At 39.7% G+C, this 5,644-nt stretch overlaps 1 protein-coding gene and 1 pseudogene across 1 annotated transcript in view; both read right to left on the bottom strand.

Annotated features, from left to right (window-relative positions):
* The window catches only part of LOC127239115 (zinc finger protein 54-like), a 101,987-nt gene that overhangs the window by 26,714 nt on the left and 69,629 nt on the right, over positions 1-5,644 (bottom strand). The gene's annotated exons all lie outside the window — the stretch shown is intronic.
* On the bottom strand, positions 1,979-3,557 carry LOC127239069 (suppressor of cytokine signaling 5-like; annotated as a pseudogene).

Consider the following 5,644-nt stretch of genomic DNA (forward strand, 5'->3'; position numbering starts at 1 on the left):
AATCGTATCTTGAAAGCACAAAACAGTAAGAAAAAGCAATCCCTGAGTGCATGCAGGCATTTGTATTGAGGAAGTCAATATACATTTGGAAGAATTTACTTGAAACTACATGATACAGTTTCCATTGGCTGCAAGTATACCTCCACTAAGGTAAAAGACTTGCAGAGATATTGGTCTGTAGTTTTCTTTCTTAGTTGCGTTTTTGTGAGGCTCAGGTACCAGGGTGATTGTGGCCTTGTAGAAAGAGTTTGTTACACAATATCCTGCCTAATTGTATCCTGCCTAAACAGTTATTGTTTTGTCCTATGTAATCATGAAAGTTTTGTAATCTGGTGACTTTCTGTGTTTTGAACTCTCCCTTTAAAAACCTCCCTTAGCTGTAAGCAGTGTTCTGTTTTGCTCCCAAGCCAAAGGAATCCAAGCTGTACCTTGCAATAAATGACACCTTTGTTCATGGAAAAAAAAAAAAAGAGTTTGGTAATGAACCTTCTGTTTCTATTGTGTGGAACAATTTGAGGAGTAGTGGTATTAGCTCCTCCTTGAATTTCTGGTAGAATTCTGCACTGAAGCCATCTGGACCTGGGCTTTTTTTGGTTGGAAGGCTTTCAATGACTGCTTCTATTTCATTGGGGATTATAGGTCTATTTAAGTTGTTTGTCTGTTCTTGATTTAATTTTGGTAAGTGATAGTTATCCAGAAATTTGTCCATTTCCTTTGAATTTTCAAATTTTGGGGAGTACAGGTTTTCAAAGTATGACCTGAAAGTTGTCTGGATTTCTTCTGTGCCCGTTCTTATGTTCCCCCTTTTGTTTCTGATTTTGTTAATTTGCATGTTCTCTCTCTGCTTTTTTGGTTAGTTTAGATAAAGGTTTGTCTATCTTGTTGATTTTCTCAAAAAACCAACTCTTCGTTGCATTGATTTTTTTTTTTTTTTTTTTTTTTTTTTTTTTGTATTCCTGGTTTCTATTTTATTGATTTCAGCCCTCAAATTGATTATTTCCTGGTGTCTACTCCACCGGGGTGAGTTTGCTACTTTTTGTTCTAAGGCTTTCAGTTGTGCTATTAATTCTCTAATGTGGCTATCTTCTGTTTTCTTCATATGGACACTTAGTGTAATGAACTTCACTCATAACACTGCTTTCAAGGTGTCCCATAAGTTCTGGTATGTTGTGTCTTCATTCTCATTGAATTTTCAGAAGTCCTTAATTTCTTTTTCTTATTTCTTCTTTGACCCAGGTGTGGTGCAATTGCACATTGTTCAATTTCCATGAGTTTGTAGGTTTTCTGCAATTTGTGTTGTTGAATTCCAATTTTAAAGCATGGTGGTCGCCTATTCTCTTGTATTTGTTGAGGTTTGTTATGCCACCTAGTATGTGGTCAATTTTAGAGAAGGGTCCATGTGGAGCAGAGGAGAAGGTATATTCTTTTGTGTTTGAATGGAATGTTCTATAGATGTCTGTTAAACCCAATTGAGACATAACTTCTGTTAGTTCTTTTGTTTCTTTGTTGAGTTTCTGATTGGTGGTCCTTTCTAGTGGTCAGAGTGATGAGTTGAATTCTCCCACTATAAGTGTGTGAGGTTTTATGTGAGCTTTGAGTTTTAGTAGCGTTTCTTTTATGAATGTGGGTGCCTTTGTATTTGGGGCATAGATGTTCAGAATCGAGACTTTGTGTTGATGGATTTCTCCTGCAATGAATATAAAATGACCGTCTTCATCTCTTTTGATTAATTTTGGTTTGAAGTCTAACTTGTTAGATATTAGGGTAGCCATACCTGCTTGCTTCTTGAGTCCATTTGATTGCAAGATCTTTTCCTAGCCCTTTACCCTGAGGTAATGTCTATCTTTGAAGCTTAGATGTGTGTTTCTAGTATGCAGCAGATGGATGGATTTTGTCTCCATATCCATTCTGTTAGTTGTGTCTTTTTATAGATGAGTTAAGACCATTAATGTTGAGGGAGAATAAGGACCATTGATTGTTAATGCAGGATCAATGGAAAAGTCCTCTTTAGTTATATCGTAAGCACAGTTTCAAAAATTGTGCAAGAGCTGGGTCCTTTATGTTTCAGAATCCCAGTGACAGTGGAGGAGTGAAACTCGCAAGGGTTGAGGGCATCAAACCTGAAATTGTGGTTGAGCCATTTGATTCAGGAATGCAGAGTTCTGATGTAGCAGCTGAAACTCCTGAAGGAGAGGTAATCACCCTTTAGAGCCCCTGAGCAAAAATGGGTCTTCAGGTCTCCCATGCAGAAGGGCTTCTGCGTCCTATTGGTCTATCACACCACAGTAACATGGATTCCCTGAGATCTGAAGCAATTCTGGCACAAGGCAGTTTATGTTAGTGATCTGCATATGAACTTTCCAAGCTCCCCCTCTGCTAATGTGCAAGTGGCAGTCCCACGGCTCCTGGTGCTGCTTTGTCTCCTTAAATACAGACACATGATAAGTAAATCCTCTTCTGAATCACAATTCATTTGTGGAACTGCAGAACTGTCTACACTTAGGTCAACCCAACTGGATAACTTTGGTTCCAGTTTATACAATGGACTGATCTGTGCAGCAGTTTCAAATGTGCATACTTGTTGCATTGGGTGGGGTGTGACCCCTTCTTCAATACTAAACCACCTCTAATATAGCCTGTCTTCTCCGTCTTCTAGAGATATTAGAGGGGCATCAAATGTGTCAAAAAATATTGAATGTAGGCTCACAAGAGCTTTATGCTATTTAATCCAATGCCACTTTTGTGCTAAATCTGAGCCAGTAGGAAAGGGCATTTCTCCACCATTAATTCAGAAATATGATATGTTTAATTGTTAAGACAGGATTTGGCTGCTTGCTATAAGTTCTCATGGGGAAACACAGACCTACAGAGAGTAGGAGTCTCCCCACACAAGACTTGTTATCAGAATGACACAGAGTCACTATTTCAACAACATAAGGGAATCTCTGAAGCAGAGTTTTGGTTTCATGTTGAAAAGGTCTTTGAAGGGCTGAGTCCCAGCTGTAAGGCAATGTTTTCTCTTAAGGGATTCTTTGCTGCTGGGAAGTGGACTCTCCTAGACTGATGCTTTTCTCTTTGTCAGACACCTGCAGCAGAGTTCATGCCCACACTCTCACTGAGAATTCCTCCATCATGGCACAATAGACACTGATACCTGAATTTCAAATGTTGCAGGTTTCCCCCACTTTATCCATTGATAAGAAAAGTGAGAGCCTACTGCTCACAAGCTCCCACTCACTATGCAAAGCACAGAGCCTAGAGGCTCAAAGCCCAGGCTTGTATCTACCAGGGGTATCCATCCTAAGCTTTATCCCTATTGCCTGCATTAGTGGGCCAGGCATCTGCCCAAGGATGGGACCCCAGAAAGGACAGGTGACAAGCAGGACAACCTCAGGGTACAGTCAGCAATAGGGGCATGCAGGGCAGCTTCATCTAGGATACCCTTGACCACTAAGAAGTCTCTAGGCTCCTGCAAGGCAGGACAGCCTTGCTTTCTCAGGAAGGAACCTATGGAATCCAGCTGAGCTGGACACCCCTCCAGAGCCTACCTGCTCCATGTTGCCTGACCTATTTATGCCTCCCAAATTCCACTCCCCAAGTCCCTCACTAGAATGGAAAATAAATCCCTGGGCAGCTGTTTGTACTCAGGCAACTGTATTTGTCCTACCCTTTGGGTTCCGACAGGCTTTGTCCATAGCTACAACTACCAAGAGTACCACCTGTGCACATTCCCTCTGCTTCTTGGCCTCTGTCTCCATCTCTCTCTCTCCATCTTCTCTTCTGCATCTCCTATTAACAGAGGCTGTTTTCCCTCTAACCCACCCCTAATAAAAATAAAACCCTACAAAAAAGCTGTTTCATGTGGTACCTTTCACTGGAGTATTGCTTTTAAAATTGAATTGGTGGAGGGGGAGGGGATGGTCTATGGGGGGGGTTACCCTTGAGGTTTTGTGTGTGTGTGTGTGTGTGTGTGTGTGTGTGTGTGTGTGTGTGTGTGTGTGCCTAATTTTGGTACTACATAAAGAAAGGATCTATCAAATTAAATGCATTTCATGGAGATCACATCCAATAAACAAGAAGACAGGGATTATAAGTGTGTTTTTATATGGCTGGCAAGAAGCACAGCAAAAGACACAAAATTAAATTTTGTCTGCATTATGCATTTTTTGGAAGACACAGGGTTAGTGCAATCCTTGTTATCTTGGAACTCACTCTGTACTTCACGAAGGCCTTAAACTCAAACACATAACCCTGTCTACTGAAGGTACAATTAAAGGCTTGCACAATCATGCTTGGCACTGTTACGAATCTTTGGCGGTTGAACAAAAGATGTTTTATGACAGCTTTTCCCGGGGCATGGAGATAACACTTACTGGCTGCTCTTTCAGAGGACACAGGTTTGATCTCCAATACACACAGCAGCTCATAATTGTCTGGAACTCCAGCTTCGGGGATTCTAGCCTCAACCTTCACCAGGACTTCGTGGAGTACACAGTAAAATAAGCAGGCAAAACACCCATACACAGTAAACAAAATAAGAGAATTTTAATTTGAATAAACTCTGTGATATTTCTAATTTTTAAATCTCATTAAAATTTTCACAAGTTTATCTTTATGTTTCTATTATATATATTCTTGTTATTGATAACCAAAAAACCAAGAAAATGGTATGTCACAGTATTTCCTTGGTGTTTTTCTCTGTATCTCTAAAGACTTGTAATATGGATACAGGATATGTCAGTCTTTGATATGAAAGTTTCTTTTCAATATGAATATTCTGATGTGTTTGTCTAAGAAGTTTGCATCTAGTAGATTTGTCACATTACTTACAACTCCAATGTCTCTCTTCAGTATGGAACCACTGATATTTTATAAAATGTGACACATTGGTAAAGGACTTGTTACATTTAATACATTTGTAAGGTTTCTCCTCCGGTGTGAACACTGATGGCTTTTAAGTTGCAAGTTGTAAGTTCTAGATAAAGGACTTGTCACACTGCATTCATTTGTAAGGTTTCTCCAGTATGAACTCTCTGATGTCTTTTAAGACTTGAGGCCCTGGTAAAAGATTTATCACATTCAATACAACTGTAAGGTTTCTCACCAGTATGAACTCTCTGATGTGCTTTAAAATTAGACACTTTGGTAAAACACTTGTCACATTCAATACATTTGTAAGGTCTCATTCCAGTGTGAACTCTCTGATGTGCTATAAAATCTGAATCCAAGGTAAAGGTCTTGTCACATTCCATACATTTGTAAGGCCCCTCCACAGTATGAACTCTCAGATGCCTTCTAAGACTTGAGGCCCTGGTAAAGCATTTGTCACATTTCATGCAACTGTGAGGTTTCTCTCCGGTATGAACTCTCTGATGTCTTCTAAGATGTGAAACCATGGTAAAGGATTCGTTACATTCCATACAACTGTAAGGTTTCTCTCCAGTATGAACTCTCTGATGTCTTACAAGATATGTGTGCTTTGTAAAGGACAGGTCACATTCCATGCATTTGTAAGGTTTCTCTCCAGTGTGAACTCTCTGATGTATTATAAAATCTGAATGCCAGGTAAAAGACTTGTCACATTCCATACATTTGTAACCTCTCTCTCCAGTGTGAACTCTCTGATGTATTATAAAATCTGATT

This window comes from Phodopus roborovskii, unplaced genomic scaffold (assembly GCF_943737965.1).
Source record: "Phodopus roborovskii unplaced genomic scaffold, PHOROB, whole genome shotgun sequence".
In the NCBI taxonomy this organism is placed as follows: Eukaryota; Metazoa; Chordata; class Mammalia; order Rodentia; family Cricetidae; genus Phodopus; species Phodopus roborovskii.